This window comes from Symphalangus syndactylus, chromosome 18 (assembly GCF_028878055.3).
Source record: "Symphalangus syndactylus isolate Jambi chromosome 18, NHGRI_mSymSyn1-v2.1_pri, whole genome shotgun sequence".
Taxonomy (NCBI): Eukaryota; Metazoa; Chordata; class Mammalia; order Primates; family Hylobatidae; genus Symphalangus; species Symphalangus syndactylus.
In genome coordinates this window covers 54,994,115-55,011,379 of record NC_072440.2, presented here as the reverse complement: position 1 = coordinate 55,011,379, position 17,265 = coordinate 54,994,115, and the positions used below count along the sequence as shown (strand labels likewise).

Below are 17,265 nucleotides of genomic sequence, written 5' to 3'. Positions count from 1 at the left end.
AGAAGTCGTTGGAAAATATTTTGGAAAATACAACCATCAAATGGTGATTTTGTTTTCCTTCCTTCCTTCCTTCTTTCTTTTTTTAATTTTTCTTTTTCTGGGTCTCGCTCTGTCACCCAGGCTAGAGCGCAGTGGTATGATCACGACTCACTGCAGCTTTGACCTTTTGGGCTCAAGTAATCCTCAAGCCTCAGCATCCCAAGTAGCTGGGACTACAGGTGTGCATCACTGCAACCAGCTAATTAAAAATTTTTTTTGATGCAAACAAAGTTTCACTACGTTGCCCAATATGACTCAAACTCCTGGGCTCAAGCAATCCTCTCACCTCAGACTCCCCAAGCATTGGGATTATAGGCGTGATCCACTGTGCCTGGCCAAAATGGTGATTTTCTAATTCTACCATTTCTTCCATGTTTGTTAGTTGCCATTTTGCTGCAAGGAAGAACAATTCCTTCCCTCCCGCCTTCCTTTTTTCCTTTTTTTTTTTTTTTTTTTTTTGAGACAGAGTTTCGCTCTTGTTGCCCAAGCTAGAGTGCAGTGGTGCAGTCTCGGCTCACTGCAACCTCCACCTCCCGGGTTCAAGCGATTCTCTTGTGTCAGCCTCCTAAGTAGCTGAGACTTCAGGCGCCTACCACCACGCCTGGCTAATTTTTGTATTTTTAGTAGAGACAGGGTTTCACCATGTTGGTCAGGCTGGTCTCGAACTCCTGACCTCAGGCGATCCGCACGCCTTGGCCTCCCAAAGTGCTGGGATTATAGGCATGAGCCACTGTGCCCAGCCCTTTTTTTCCTTCTACCAGTACGACTCAGGGATTCAGGTTGTATTCGATGGGCTATAATCCATTACTAGCACTATTTATTGTGATGCTTACACTATTCCAGATCTGGCCATGGGAGCCCTGTTAAACTGGCTGCTGATAAAGTTCATTGAGAACTTTCTTACTTTTTCCTTTTTTTTTTTTTTTTGTGGCATGGTCTTGCTCCATCCCCCAGGCTGGAGTACAGTGGCACCATCACAGCTTATTGCAGCCTTGACCCCACAGGCTCAAGAGATCCTCCTACCTCACCCTCCCTAGTAGTTGGGCCTACAAGCACGTACCACCACGTCTGGCTAATTTTTGTATTTTTTGTAGAGATGGGGTTTTGCCATGTTGCCCAGGCCGGTCTCAAACTCCTGAGCTCAATCAATCTGCCCACCTCAGCCTTCCAAAGTGCTGGGATTATAGGTGTGAACCAATGCATCTGGCCATTCTTCCTTACGCAATAAAATGTTCTAGGTTCATTTTGTACTTTCCCTGTGTCATGCCTGAGCTCAGCCATTTCTCCAGGGAGCTCTGTTCCTTTCAGTAGAGAAAAATATTTAGTAGCCCTGATCTAGGCACTAGATGTGCCCATTGTTACTGGAGTATGTATGTATGTGTGTGTGTGTGTGTAGACACATAAATACAATTTACGCACATTAAAATCGGAATATTATGGCCAGGCATGGTAGCTCATCCCTGTAATCCTAGCACTTTGGGAGGCTGAGGCGGGTGGATCATTTGAGGTCAGGAGTTCGAAACCAGCCTGGCCAACATGGTGAAACCCCATCCCTACTAAAAATAAAAAAAATTAGCCAGACATGGTGGCGGGCACCTGGAATCCCAGCTACTCAAGAGGCTGAGGCAGGAGAATCGCTTAAACACAGGAGGCGGAGGTTGCAGTGAGCCAAGATCATGCCACTGCACTCCAGCCTGGGCGAGACTCCGTCTCAAAAACAAACAAACAAACATCCAAAACAAAACAAAACAAAATGGGCAGGAAGAGGGAAAGAGTTGAAAAAAGAAGAGAAAACGATGGAATTGTTAGACTGGAAGTGACCGCTGGAATGGAGAGCTCGGCTACCTTAGCAGCGCTACTGAAGCTGCCATTTCAGAGGAAATGTGTATTAGTAAGATTTTATTCTTTTTTCCTTAAGAAAACCCTTCAAATATGTATAAACCTCAGGACTACCCCAAAATCTGGACCTGTGCCTGCTCTAGCTCAGCTCTTCATTTGGAAGGAGGAAAGCGAGGTGGAGGTGTGTTCGTCTGAAAAGACTACCTGAAAACAGGAAACTTACATTACAGGAACCTCAGCTTGCGAGGGACGTTGAGAGACTATGCAACCAGCCTCACCTTCAGGAAGAGTCCTCAGGAAGATGTCCCTGTTTCTTTGCTTTTCTTTTTTTTGAGACTGAGTCTCGCTCTGTCGCCCAGGCTGGAGTGTAGTAGCACGATCTCGGCTCACTGCAACCTCCACCATCCCAGTTCAAGTGATTCTCCTGCCTCAGCCTCCCTAGTAGCTGGGATTACAGGCGCGTGCCACCACACCCAGCTAATTTTTGTATTTTTAGTAAAGTCGGGGCTTCACCATGTTGGCCAGGCTGGTCTCGACCTTCTGACCTCAAGTGATCTGGCTGCCTCGGCCTCCCAAAGTGCTGGGATTACAGCCGTGAGCCACCGCACCCGGTGTCTGTTCCATTTTTTTTTTTTTTTGAGAATTAACAGTCTTTATTGGGCTCAGACCAGGAGTCCATGGGTCTTGAGGACCTCTGTGTATTTGTCAATTTTCTTCTCCACGTTCTTCTCGGCCTGTTTCCGTAGCCTCATGAGCTGTTTCTTCTTCCGGTAGTGGATCTTGGCTTTCTCTTTCCTCTTCTCCTCCAGGTTGGCTGTCACTGCCTGGTACTTCCAGCCAACCTCGTGAGCCAGGCGCCCCAGATAGGCGAACTTTCTTGTAGGCTTCAGACGCACAACCTTGAGGGCAGCAGGAACCACCATCCGCTTTTTCTTGTCGTAGGGCGGTGGGATGCCGTCAAACACTTGAGGCGGTCCAGAGTGGCCTGGCCTCGCTTGGTCTTGTGGGGCAGCATACCTCGCACGGTCCGCCAGAAGATGCGGCTGGGGGCGCGGAAGTGGTAGGGACCCCGGGAAGGGTTGGTGTTCATCCGCTTGCGGAGGAAAGCCAGGTACTTCAACTTGTTTCTGTAGAAATTGCCAGAAATGTTGATGCCTTCGCAGCGTAGGACTACCACCTTCCGGCCCAGCAGTACCTGTTTAGCCACGATGGCCGCCAGGCGGCCCAGAAGATGGCCTCGACCATCAAGCACCAGGACCTGCACCTCCGCCATCTTCGGCAGCCGCTTGGGAAAGCTCTTCCATTCTTAAAGCTCGCCAGAACGCGATTCTGTAAACTGCTTCAGCCACCCATTCCGGAATCCCAAATGACCCCTTCCCATGGTCAGGATTTCAATGACTGGTGCCATCCTTGGCTTTCACAGGAATTGATCCCTTGGGGAGGACTGTATGAAACTGCATCTGTAAGCTCAGATGAAGTCAGCATGCTAGGGTTGGAAATATTATTTTCACATACATAGTCTAGGTTACTTAATTTATTGTTTTGAGACAGGGTCTCACTGCCCAGCCTGGAGGGCAGTGGTGTGATCATAGCTCACTATAATCTTGAACTCCTGGGCTCAAGGGACCCTCCCGCCTCAGCCTCTCCAGTAGTTGGGGCGACAGGCGCGCACCACCACGCCCGGCTGTTTATCTAATAAAGATGGGGTCTCCTTTTGTTGCCCAGGCTAGTACTGAACTCTCGGCCTCAAGTGATTCTCCTGCCTGTACCTCCCAAGGCACTGGGATTACAGGCCAGAGCCACCTTGCCAGGCCAGTATGTTACTTTAAATAGCAGTCATCCTAAAAATAGCTTAGCCTCCTCTGTCCTTCCCTGCCTGGAAAGGGTGTAAAAATAACATTTGGGGGCTGTAAATGCTGCCGAGATCTCTGGAGCTAGGTGGGTGCAGAGGTGTGATTTGGTTTTGGCTGTGCTCCGAAAAAACCAGGGCCGAGCTGCTGGTTTTGAATTTGTCCAGGCTTTTTAGCCAATAGCCTCTTCCTCCGCCGGGAAGGGGTGGGATCCAGCCTTCCCAAACACCTTTGCTGAGGAACCGTGCAAAGACCTTGGATGAGGGCCCCAGCTCAGCCAGGCCTCCCTGAAGCTAAGCCAGCCCGGGGTGGGGACTGGTGGAGGGACTAGAGTTTCTTAGACTCACAGAATAGCAGAGCTGGGAGAGGCCTAAAGACCATCTTATCTATGCGTTTGTTTCCGATGACTGATTAAGGCCCAGAGAGGGTCAGTAACTCTTCCAGGTCGCACAGTGGGTGACAGTAGGTATGTGCTCGTCCTGGGACACAGAGCTGTTTTCTTCGCTTGTCTGGAGTGGGTTTCGGGGGTCGGCACCTGCCTCCCGGTGAGCTCCCGGCGCCGGCCAGTCCTGGCTGAGTGGGGTCGGTCGGCCTCCACCCCTAATCTCCCCGGCCAGAGCCAGAGCGCACCGGCCTCCAGGGGGCGCCGCCTCCGGGCCGCGCCGACTCTCCCGAGCCCTGTCTCTCTGGCCGGGGGTCAGCCCCGGAAACGGCCTCAGTTTCCTGTCCCTTCCCTCCCTGGGAGCAAGGATGTAGGCGCCCAGGCCCCGCCCGCGGGCTCCCTTCGTCCAGCGTCCTTAGCAGCCCGCCCGGTCCCGCCGCCCCGTGGCTTGCGGATGGCTGCGGTGGCGGGGAAACAGCAGAACGCAGGCGGCGATTCGCTGGGGACGGCGGCCGGCGGGAGGCGATGGCCCCAGGCTCGGCGCACCTGTGGAACTGCGCGGGCGGCGCGGCGCTGCTGCCCCCTGCCGGCCGCGCCCGGTCCCACCCCCGTGTCCACCCCGGCCCGGGTGCCCTCGGGGTCCCTCGCGTCACTGTGGGCAGCGCCAAGCTACGGCTTCCCATGGCGGAGCGGGGTGGGGCCGGGGGACGGCACAGAGCTCCCCTGCCGCGAATACGCTTCCCACAGATCACACATGGTCTCGCCTGTCCGCAGAGTCCCCTCCCGGCCTCAACCCTCTGCCAGGCAGCATGGGCCGCTGGTGACCTTGGGTCATTCTGGCCTCTATGCATTTAAGAGTAGAGGCCGGGTGGTGGCGGCGCCTGTAGTCCCGCATTCTGGGAGGCCCAGGTGGGGCGCTCGAGCCCAGGAGTTCTAGACCAGCCTGGGGAACACAGTGAGACTCTGTCTCTTCAAAACAAAACAAAAACAAACAAAAAAGGGTAGAGCCCATAGTACAGGATGAGAGAGTAGTGCCGTAATGAATTTTAAATTTCAATTACATTTAAAATTAAAATGTGAATCTATATACAATCACATTTCAAAAATTCAAAAAGTATGAAAAGGAACACATTCGAAAGGCTTGTATCCACCTCTGTTTTCCACTGTCCTCTTTCCCATCCCACCCATTCTCCCACCAGGCTCAGTTTCTTGTGTTTCTTTATGCAAAATAAACAAAAGCAAATATATATTGTTTTTCCCACTCTGATATAAAAGGCAGCACAGTATCCACACTGTTCTGAACTCTTTTTTTTTTTGAGACAGGGTCTCACTCTGTTGCCCAGACTGGAGTGCAGTGGCACAATCTCAACTCACTGCAGCCTCCACCTCCTGGGTTCAGGCGATTCTCCTGCCTCATCTGGACCACAGGTGCACACCACCATGCCCGGCTAATTTTGTATTATTATTTTTTTTGAGATGGAGTCTTGCTCTGTTGCCCACAGCTGGAATGCACTGGTGTGATCTAGGCTCACTGCAACCCCTGCCTCCCGGGTTCAAGCAATTCTCCTGCCTCAGTCCCCTGAGTAGCTGGGATTACAGGCGCGCGCCACCGCACCTGGCTAATTTTTGTATTTTTAGTAGAGACGGGGTTTCACCATGTTGACTAGGCTGGTCTTGAACTCCTGACCTCATGATGTGCCCACCTCGGCCTCCCAAAGTGCTGGGATTACAGGCGTGAGCCACCACGCCGCGCCTAATTTTTGTATTTTTATTTTTTTGAGATGAAGTCATTGCTCTAGTTGCCCAGGCTGGAGTGCAATGGCACCATCTCGGCTCACTGCAACCTCTGCCTCCCAGGTTCAGGCAATTCTTTTGCCTCAGCCTCTTGAGTAGCTGGGATTACAAGTGCACACCACCACGCCCAGCTAATTTTTGTATTTTTAGTAGGCCAGGCTGGTCTCGAACTCCTGACCTCAGGTGATCCAGCCACCTCCCAAAGTGCTAGGATTATAGGCATGAGCCAACGTGCCCAGCGATTTTTGTATTTTAGTAGAGACGGGGTTTCACCATGTTGTCCAGGCTGGTCTTGAACTCCTGACCTCAAGTGATCTGCCTGCCTCAGCCTCCCAAAGTGCCGGGATTACAGGCTTGAGCCACTGCGCCCTGCCTGGATCTCAAGTCTTGATAAGATTTAGGATTGATTCTTTCAGCAGGACTATTTAACAGGTGGTGTCCCTTCCCATTTGCATCCTAACCGTATTGGGGTTCTCCAGAGAGACAGAACCTATAGCATGGAGAGAGAGAGAGAGAGAGAGAGAGAGGGAGGGAGGGAGAGAGAGAGAGATAGGAGACAGACAGATAGACGAGAAGGGATTTATTAGGTGAATTGGCTCCACGTGATTATGGAGGCCTGAGAAGTCCTACGACAAGCCGCCTGGAGACCTGGGGCTGCTGGGAGCATGGCTCAGTTCAAATCTGAAAGCCTCTGAACCAGGGGAGCTGAAGGTGTGACTCAGTCTGAGACTGAAGGCCTGAGAACCTGGGGGCATGCTTCCAGCAGCTAAAGGTCGAGACCCTTAGACTTCTGATGTCCAAGGGCAGGAGAAGAAGGCTGTCCCAGCTCCAGGAGAGAGACAGCAAATTTGCCCTTCCTCTACCTTTTTGTCCTATCGAGGCTCCCAGCTGATTGGATGGTACCCTCCAATATTGACAGGGCGTCTTCCCCACTCAGCCTACCAACTCATATGCCAGTCTCCTCTGGAAGCAGCCTCACAAGACACTGCTTTACCAGCTATCTAGGTGTCCCTCGATCCAGTCAAGTTGACCCCAAAAAGTAACCATCAAATCCAATGAAGTGCAGCCAGTCAAAGGCTGGGACCCATCTATGGCTGGAGCCACAGGGGCAGCAGCCAGTGGGGTCACTTGGAGTCAGGGCATGGGGAGACAGCATCTGGCAGTGGCTCCATCTGTTCAGCCCACCCATAAGCCTGGGCTCTGGACTCCCCCAGGAGCCTTCCCTCTGCCTGTCCCCGGAGTCCCCTCCCCTCCTATGGGAGTCTGGGGGCCTTCAGGAGCTGAGCCTTTCACCTGCATGCCAGTCTCCCTAGGAAGGACCTTGGAGAATGAGCCCAGGTTCAGCTCAGAGACTCTCTGGTGCCAGCTGCCCCTTCTCAGGGTCGGTGGCAGGAGAGTGTGAGGGCTGAGCTAAGTGCATCAATGCCCCGTTTGCCCCTAGGATTCGGAAGAGGCCATGGCAGGAGCTGTATTTGCAGGGTCCAGGCACTGCCCTGACTGGGAAGTGCAGTGCAGCCTAGGGATGGGCCAGGGAGCTCACAATGCCAGGAGGGCAGACAGCAGGGAGTCTATCTGCCCTCCTGGGGAACAGCCACCAGGTACCAAGCAGGGAGGCTAGCAGCCCAGCCCAGGGACTTGCGTGGACTTCACATGCTTCCCACATGCTTCCCACATGCTTCCCACATGCTTAGAACTCTGTCAGGGGCCAGGCACGGTGGCTCCAGCCTGTAATCCCAGCAGTTTGGGAGGCCAAAGCGGGTGGATCACCTGAGGTTCGGAGTTCAAGACCAGCTTGGCCAACTTCGTGAAACCCCATCTCTGCAAAAATTAGCCAGGCATGATGGTGGGAGACTGTAATCCCAGCTACTCCAGAGGCTGAGGGGGGAGAATCGTTTGAACCCGGGAGGCGGAGGTTGCTCTGAGGCGAGATCGTGCCATTGCACTCCAGCCTGGGCAACAGAGTGAGACTCCATCTCAAAAAAACAGAACAAAACAAAACAAAAAACAGAAAACAAACAAAAAAAGAACTCTGTCAGGCTGGGTGCAGTGGTTCATATGCTTGTAATCCCAGCACTTTGGGAGGCCAAGGCGGGTGGATTACTTGAGCTCAGGAGTTTGAGACCAGCTTGGGCAACATGTCGAAACCCCATATCTGCCCAAAAATACAAAATTTAGCTGGGTGTGGTGGGGAGGCTGAGGTAGGAGGATTGCTTGAGCCCAGGAGGTCGAGGCTGCAGTGAGTCGAGACTGAGTGACTGCACTCCAGCCTGGGCAACAGAGGGAGACCCTGTCTCTAAAAAAAAAAAAAAGAAAAAGAAAAGAAAAAAAGAACTCTGTCTACTGATGTTTCCTTCCTCCCTCCTCTTCATCTCTGTTGGGTTTTAAAATTTCCTTGATCAAGCTTCTTTCGCCCTTCCTTTTCTTTCTTTCTCTCTAGCTTCTCCTTTCTCCCATTCCCTCCTCTCCCCTCCTTTTTATTGCTCCTTTCCCACAAGAAACTAGCCTGTCTTCAACGTGGATACAGTGGACTGGGCAGAAGGAGCCAGGCTGGCGCACCTGGCCCTGGGGGCAACTCAGAACCTGAATCTTTAGGGCTCTCTCCTCTGCCTGCACTTGGAGCCATGACCCAGCCTGACCCTCCACAGGGACCGTGCCAAGGGCTCTGTCCCTTGCCAGCATTTCAGGTGCTTTGGGCCAGCTGGCCTCTTTTGGGCCAGAGTTCCCTGGAGCAAGTGACGATAGGTGGGGAGAGGACGGTACTGACACAGGAAGGGAACAGGGGGACATGGCAGAGGCAGAAGCTGGGCAGGGCTGGGGATGGAAGCACCCCATCAGGAGCACTGGCCTGAGGAGAGGTGTCTGTTTGGCCAGGAAGCTCCCTGAGTTACTTTTTCTTTTTTTTTTTTTTTTTCTGTTGAGACGGAGTCTCACTCTGTCGCCCAGGCTGGAGTGCGGTGGCGCGATCTCGGCTCACTGCAAGCTCCGCCTCCCGGGTTCACGCCATTCTCCTGCCTCAGCCTCCCGAGTAGCTGGGACTACAGGTGCCTGCCACCACGCCTGGCTAATTTTTTGTATTTTTAGTAGAGATGGGGTTTCACCATGTTAGCCAGGATGGTCTCCATCTCCTGACCTTGTGATCTGCCCGCCTTGGTCTCTCAAAGTGCTGGGATTACAGGTGTGAGCCACCGCGCCCGGCCTCCCTGAGTTACTTTCTTCTATAGATGGGTCAGGATGTCGGAAGGTCACCCTTCCACCCTTGTCCCCCAGCTATGGCAAGGAGTGTTGAGGCCGAGGGTGAGGGTGGATGGGCTCAATGACAGAGTGTTCAGCCTGGGAGGTGCCTAATCTTTTCTGTAAATGTCACCTGCCTATGAATCAGAGCCACACATTCCATCTCAGACTGGGTCACCATCCCAGCCTACTAACCAGGACCCCAGCCCCAGTCCATTGCAGCCCTAGCACACACATCTCTGGCAAGTCTTGGAAGCACCTCATTCATCACCTCTTTTCCCCAATGCCTGGGCACAGCCATAAAGGGGCCTGAGAGTTTGGGAGTCAAAACCTTGTGACCCTCAGTCCAGAATTAACATGGCCATGTCCTGGACCTGACTTTTTCTAAGCAGGAGAGACAGGTGGGCTTGATAACATCAAAAAACTTGTCTCAAAATCCGTGCAGTGTGTAAGCTTGCCACTGGAGCCCTCGGCCCTGTCTCTGCCTGTCGCTTTGCCTTGTCATTCTCATAGTGCCTCTTGCCTTTGCCCTCCTTGCCACGTGCAGAGTTTACGTTCAGGATAGGACCAAGTGTCAGGTATTGATGCCACGGAGGGAATGAGTTCAACTTTTGGCATTCTCTGTTCTCCCTGTGGTTCCTGCCTTCAGAAGGGACCTGGGGAGTCAGGGAGGAACGGTCCCGAGATGGCGTGGGCGCCTGAACTCTCACTACAACAGAGGTGGCCAGTTATTCTGCTCATCTGTGGGGGATGGGACGGTGCAGTAGGGGTCTCTAGGCTGGGGCTGGTGGGGAAAGAGGCTATTGGAGTTTTAGGAATAAATCACTTTCAGAGGCCGAGGCGGGAGGATTGTTTAAGGCCAGGAGTTGAGACCAGCCTGGGCAACATAAGGAGACCCCGTTTCCAAAAAATATTAGCCTGGCACAGTAGCATGTGCCTGTAGTCCCAGCTACTCAGGAAACTAACGTGTAAGGATTGCACCACTGCACTCCAGCCTGGGCGACAGTGAGACCTTGTCTCTTAAAAAAAAAAAAAAAAAAAAAGAGGCCAGGTGCAGTGGCTCATGCCTGTAATCCCAGCACTTTGGGAGGCCAAGGTGGGTGGATCACTTGAGGTCAGGAGTTCAAGACCAGCCTGGCCAACATGGTGAAACTGGAGCTCATGGTGAAAACTTGTCTCTACTAAAAATGCAAAAATTAGTCAGGTGCGGTGGTGCACGCCTGTAATCCCAGCTACTCTGGAGGCTGAGGCAGGAGAATCGCTTGAACCCAGGAGGTGGAGGTTGCAGTGAGCTGAGATCGTGCCACTGCACTCCAGCCTAGGTGACAGTCAGACTCCGTCTCAAAAAAAAAGGCAAGGTATGGTGGCTCACACCTGTAATCCCAGCACTTTGGGAGGTGGAGGCAGGAGAATTACTTGAGGCCAGGAGTTCTAGAGCAGCTTGAGTGACATAGTGAGACCGTGTCTAGAAAAAAAAAAATTAGCTGGGCATGGTGATGCATGCCTGTGATCCCAGCTACTTGGAGGCTGAGGTGGGAGGATTGCTTGAGGTCAAGGCTGCAGCGAACTTTGATCACACCACTGCACTCCATCCTGAGTGACAGAGACCCTGTCACACACACACAAAAGGAACCCAGGATTTCCTGCTTAAATCTAAATCATTGAAAAAGAGACAAGGGACAGATGAGAATAAAAATGTCAGCTTTATTACTGCTAAAAGCTTGTTGGAGAACACCACCTATTTGGGAGACAACACAGGCTTGCTGCTGCTACCCTTGATTACAGGTATCCACCTGTCCTTGGCACAGGTATAAAGCCCAGCCCTCCGTGCTGCAGGGACAGGCAGAACACACACTTCCGGTGGACCAGCTGGCTCCTAAAGAGGAGAGGGGACTAAGTCACGTATGCTTGGTTCTTTCTTCCCAGCTTCTCTCAGGTTAAGTCATGTTTCCTCTTCCCCAAGTAGAGAGAGGCCAGGACTATTATTAATAGAAGTCCCATTTTCAGGGAAACATGACGAGTAGGAAATACATATCCCTTCCCTACAGAGAACTCCACCTTCTCAGAATTCTCTCTCAGCAAGACTGAGTGTGTGTGTGTGTGTGTGTGTGTGTGTGTGTGATGAGAGAGATGGAGAAAGATAGACAGAGAGAGAGAGAGAGAGACAGTGAGCAGTAAACTCTCCTGCAATCCCTTCCTGACCTCAGCCAGGGGGACTTGGCCATCTCTCTGTGGCCTGTTGGCCATCCTCCACCCCTGTTCTTCCAGCCACAGCTTCCCTGCCATTCCTGTACTGGGAACCAACTTCTCTTTTCTTTCATCTGCCTCCTACTGATGTGAGGTAGGATATGCCAGTTTCCCTCCTTTTATCCTTTATTCCTTCTCATGTGGAAAAGCAACCATGACTTTTAGCCAGTCATAAGGCTATATTTTCTAGCCTTCTTTGCTGCTAGGCATGGCTATGTGGTTAAGTTTTGGCCAGTGAGGTGTAAGCAGAAGTGGTATAAGAGACTCCTTGGAAGTGCACCTGTAGGGAAATGGGATACCCCTTTTTGTCTCTTTCCTGGTGGCTGGAATGTGAACATAAGGGCTGGAGCCTGAGCAGCTATCCCAGACCATGAAGTGGCAGCTGTGCAGTGAAGGCCGTGAAGGAGCAAAATAGGAGCCTGGGTACCTAACAAGTTTGTGGAACCACAATACCGAGACTGTGTTGTTCTCTCCCAACTACTTCGTTTATGTGAGAGAAACACATTTCTTTCTTATTTAAGCCACTGCTCTTTGGAGGTTTCTGTGACTTACAGCCAAACCTAATCCTAATAGAAAATGTGTGTGGGTGTTAGCAGGTTTACAGATGTCTAGATGCAGACACATTTGTGCAAGTTTGTGGAGAAAGTAGGAGTATGAACAGTCATTCACCTGTTGCTTTTTTTTTTTTGAGATGGAGTCTCACTCTGTCGCCTAGGCTGGAGTGCAGTGGCACGGTCTCGGCTCACTGCAACCTCCACCTCCCGGATTCAAGCGATTCCCCAGCCTCGGCCTACCGAGTAGCTGGGATTACAGATGTGTGCCACCATGCCCAGCTAATTTTTGGATTTTTAGTAGAGACGTGGTTTCACCTTGTTGGCCAGGCTGGTCTTGAACTCCTGACTTCACGTGATCTGCCTGCCTCCACCTCCCAAAGTGCTGGGATTGCAGGCGTGAGCCACCATGCCTGGCCTCACCTGTCTATTAATGTTAACTGAGCATCCATCATGTGCAAGGCATCATGCATGACAGGACCTGTGAGGGAGACAGAGGTGAATCAGAGAGACACTGCCCTCAAGCAGCTTAGAGTCCAGGGCATCGAGCTTGTACATGTGTGAGGCTGGAACTTCCCACAGTGTGTATCTTCTGTTCTGTTACCTTTCCTGAAAAGAACTGGCTCACCTCGGATTCCTGCCAGGAATGGCTGCTGTTTTATGGGGTTTGGGCCACAACTGAGGATGACTGAAAGCAAGGCAGGCCTGGGAGAAAAATATGGATCACTTGAGAAGAGCAGGGCCCACAGATATCAGTGCTGGGGCACCAGTTGAACAGAACTGTTGTCATATAGGTGTGGCTGGGGGCTGGGGATAGAGAAGACGGAGCAGCATCTGTTCCGGGATAGGAAGCGCATGGTCTCCAGAACATACTGGTCCAGCGTCTGCTCAGAGACATGCTAACTCCTAAAGGAGAGCTTCCTAAAGTGGGTCAGCAGCATGAGCATCCTGGGGAGCTGATCAGATATGCACATCCAAACTCCAAAGGGAGCGCCATCAATCTGTGTTTTTAGGAGACCTCCAGGTGATTCTGATGGATGCTCAAGTTAGAGAATCCTGGACTTCTGAAGCCAGGTAGCAAGGTGGGGCAAGTCAGTGCATAGAAGGCTACAAATTCCAAATATAGTGTAATCCAAGCACCGAAGCCCCCTCTGAGACAAAAGCTAATTTAACAAACCCCACGAGTAACATGTGATTGAAGACTGGCGAGGCCCTTCTAATTAATATCCATGGTCCATTTGCACAACAGAGGGTACAAAACATAATCTGGATAAACTCAGAAGACGTGCTCATATAAAGACTTGGGAAGTCTCCAAATTCAATCAAGTGAGCAGAGCAAATATTCTGAACCTGAATATGAAAGAACATCTTAATGTGATTGTGTCGTAACATGACTGGGAATCAAAATAAAGATGTGTTAAGTAACAGCAGGGCAGGGGGTCTGCTTACGATGTAAGCCACAGAGCCTGAGTTTGTTAGTGTTTATTCAGCACTGCCCAAAGGATAGAGCTAGGGGTGGCAGAATATGTGCTCCGTGCATCTGGCAGGATGGGAAGACACCTAGAACAGTACAGGGTAGATGTACAGGGAAGACACCTAGAACAGTACAGGTAGATTGTTCCTGGAAGTGCAAACTCTTTAACATGGCAAGCCTTAGCTGTGAGATTTCTCCTTAGAGGATGGTTCTTACCTTTTACTGGCTTATAAACCCAGAGAATCTAATAAAGACTTATCACATACACATACAGTCTTTGATTCAATAATCATGTTGGAATCTCCCAAAGTGCACCTTCTGTCATCTTTCCCCGAAACAGACAAACAAACCAAACCAACTAAAACAACAGCAAAACCTAGCCCATTTCTGGTTCCTGCTTTGGATGGGCTGGAATGGTCTTAGGGCATTCAGTCCACAGTGGAGGAAGAATGAAAGCAAGGCAGGCCCATGTGGGGAACACTGCTGACTTAGGCTGAAACTCCTTAAGATTAATAACACTAAGTATGACACAGTCCTGATCACCAAGTATATTAGTTATCTTTTGCTGTATAACTAATTACCCCAAAGTGTAATGACTTAAAACAACAAACCTTCATTATCTCCCTGTTTCTGAGGGTTAGGAATTCAGGAGTGACTAAGCTGGGTGGTTTTGCCTCAGGGTGGTTCATGAGGTTTTGGTCAAGGGGTCTGCCAGGAATGGAAGCTCCACCTCCAAGAAGATTCTCTCTCCTGACTACTGGTAGGATGCCTCAGATCCTCACCATGTGGGCCTTTCTATAGGGCTACTTGAATGGCTTCACCACATGACATCTCTACTATGCATCTAGCTTTCCTGGAATGAGTAATCTAAATGAGGGCAAGGTGGAAGTCACAGTATCTTTTATGACCTAGCCTTGGAAATCAACTACACTCACTTCTGTCCCATGTTATTTATTAAAAACTCAGGGAAGGGCCAGGCGCGGTGGCTCATGCCTGTAATCCCAGCACTTTGGGAGGCCGAGGCGGGTGGATCACGAGGTCAGGAGATTGAGACCATCCTGGCTAACACGGTGAAACCCTGTCTCTACTAAAAATACAAAAAAAAAAAATTAGCCGGGCGTAGTGGCGGGCGCCTGTAGTCCCAGCTACTCGGGAGGCTGAGGCAGGAGAATGGCGTGAACCCGGGAGGCAGAGTTTGCAGTGAGCCGAAATCACGCCACTGCACTCCAGCCTGGGGGACAGAGCAAGACTCTGTCTCAAAAAAAAAAAAAACTCAGTGAAGTCCAGCCCGCACTCAATGGGAGGGGAATTAGAATTAGACTCCAGCTTTTTTTTTTTTTTTTTTTTTGAGACAGAGTCTCACTCTGTTGCTCAGGCTGGAGTATAGTGGCACAATCTTGGCTCACTGCAACCTCTGCCTCCTGACCTCAAGCGATCCTCCCACCTTAGCCTCCTAGAATAGCTGGGACTACAGGTGTGTGTCACCATGCCTGGCTAATTTTTTATATGTATATATTTTTTGTGGAGACAGGGTTTTGCCATGTTGCTCTGGCTGGTCTGGAATTCCTGGGCTCAAGTGATCCACCTGCCTCGGCCTCCCAAATGTTGGGATTACAGGCATGAACCACCACACCCACCCAACTCCAGCTTTTTTTTTTTTTTTTTTTGAGACAGAGTCCTGCTCTGTCACTCAGGCTGGAGTGCAGTGGCTCAATCTCAGCTCAGCTCTCTGCAACCTCTGCCTCCCGGGTTCAAGTGATTCTCCTGCCTCAGCCTCCCAAGTAGCTGGGATTACAGGCACACACCACCACGCCTGGCTAATTTTTGTATTTTTAGTAGAGACAGAGTTTCACCATGTTGGCCAGTCTGGTCTCGAACCCCTGACCTCAGATGATCCACCTACCTCGGCCTCCCAAAGTGCTGGGATTACAGGCATGAGTCACTGTGCCCGGCCTTTTTTTCTTTTTTTTTTTTTTGAGATCAAGTCTTACTCTGTTGCCCAGGCTGGAGTACAGTGGTGCGATCTTGGCTCACTGCAACCTCCACCTCGCAGGTTCAAGCAATCCTCCTGCCTCAGCTTCCCAAGTAGCTAGGATTACAGGTGCATGACCAGCTAATTTTTGTATTTTTAGTAGAGACAGGTTTCGCCATGTTGGCCAGGCTGGTCTTGAACTCCTGATCTCAGATGATCTGCCTGCCTTGGCCTCCCAAAGTGCTGGGATTACAGGTGTGAGCCACCGCGCCTGGCTATGCTTTTGAGGAGCCGATTGTCAAAAAAACTGTGGGCATATTTAAAAGCCATCATACCAAGAAATTTCTAATGACTCAATCAGTTTCTAGGTAGTTTAATAGAAGGAAGGGATTAGGAACATTGCAATCTAGAGAGCTATGTCCGCTGGCAGGGTTTAAGTGTTGGGCTGTTGTGAGTTTGACTGACTTGAGTTAGTCTTCCAAATTCTGATTAACTGTAGTTGAACTGAATCAAGATCTTGCCCTTCAAAGCTGAGGACCAAAGGACACCGCTAACTTCTTCTTCTTTTTATTATTATTATTATTATTTTTTCAAGACGGAGTCTCACTCTGTCACCCAGGCTGGAGTGCACTGGCACAATCTCGGCTCACTGCAACTTCTGCTGCCCGGGTTCAAGCGATTCTCCTGCCTCAGCCTCTCAAGTAGCTGGGATTTGAGGCGCCTGCCACCGCGCCTGGCTAATTTTTGTAGTTTTCAGCAGAGACGGGGTTTCACCATCTTGGCTAGGTGGTCTTGAACCCCTGACCTCGTGATGGGTTTACAAAGTGGGTGACAAAGTGCTGGGATTACAGGTGTGAGCCACCCCACCCGGCCCTATTTTATTATTTTTAAAATAGAGAAGGGGTCTCCCTATGTTACCCAGGCTGGTCTGGAACTCCTGGACTCAAGTGTTCCTCCCACCTTGACCTTCCAAAGTGCTGGGATTACAGGGGTGAGCCACCGCACCCTGGCCTGTTAACGTGTGAGCTAGTGCAGTCTCTGTCCATACCCTCAACTCCCTCTCTGCTAGCCTAAGTACACTGTAGGCTCTCACGTTTTTAGCGTAGCTATACCTATGAATGGGCCAAAGAATCTGAGGGCATCCTACACATTTCAAACGGTGGGAATGGAGACTTCTTTTTCCTCCAGCAGAATCTCCCCTCATGACCGGGGGACTACCAGATCCAGCTCTGCTAAGGGCCTCCACGGATGGAGTCGCCTTCCTCTCCACTCTCAGTGACCGAAATCCATTCTTTGCTGATTCACTCTTGTGTCTACTCCGGGAGCCGCTCAGCGGACACAGTCGTGTTCCCTAAGTGTTTGCTGACTTTGTCATCTGGCCCTCTCTGGAGTAGTTATTTTGTACCTGGTACTACATTCCTGCCTCTGCCTCTGCCTCTGCCTCTACCTCTCCGCAGTGCGCGCGGGGGTGAACTCACGTGCGCAGTCTCCCTATGCGCTGGGAGAGCGTCAGCGGGCTTACAGAAACAATGAAAGACTTAACAATTGCAGCGCGACGAGCGTCCCTCGACTGACAGGGGCCCAGAGGACCTGAACATCACTAGGGGTCTGCCCCAGCGACCGGACCCTGAAGCCAAGGTTGAGACCCCCGGCCCAGACAGTCAGCGAAGCTGAGGGAGGCCGGCCTGGGGCCTGCCGCGCAATGTTCCCAGGATCCACAGGGGCGGGGCGACAGTGTAGGCGCCGCCGCCCAGGCCGTGCCCACCGTGCGCCGCGGCCCGCTCACCGCGATCTCGGTCTAGGAGGCGGCGGGACCCCGCACTTCTTCCTTGCAACAGAGCCCCTTTGGCCTGCGGGTCGAGTTCCATAGGCGCCCGATGGGCTCC

The 17,265-nt window shown here is 51.4% G+C and overlaps 1 long non-coding RNA gene and 1 pseudogene across 1 annotated transcript; both read right to left on the bottom strand.

Annotated features, from left to right (window-relative positions):
* Positions 1 to 2,518: 2,518 nt before the first annotated feature.
* LOC129467384 (large ribosomal subunit protein uL13-like) lies at positions 2,519 to 3,170 on the bottom strand (annotated as a pseudogene).
* A 7,649-nt stretch (positions 3,171 to 10,819) lies between these two features.
* LOC129467385 (uncharacterized) lies at positions 10,820 to 17,261 on the bottom strand. The gene is made up of 3 exons (XR_008652372.2): positions 17,166 to 17,261; positions 12,357 to 12,414; positions 10,820 to 11,011 (listed from the first exon to the last, which is right to left on the bottom strand). It is a non-coding gene; the product is annotated as an uncharacterized lncRNA (long non-coding RNA).
* Between the last annotated feature and the right edge of the window lie 4 nt (positions 17,262 to 17,265).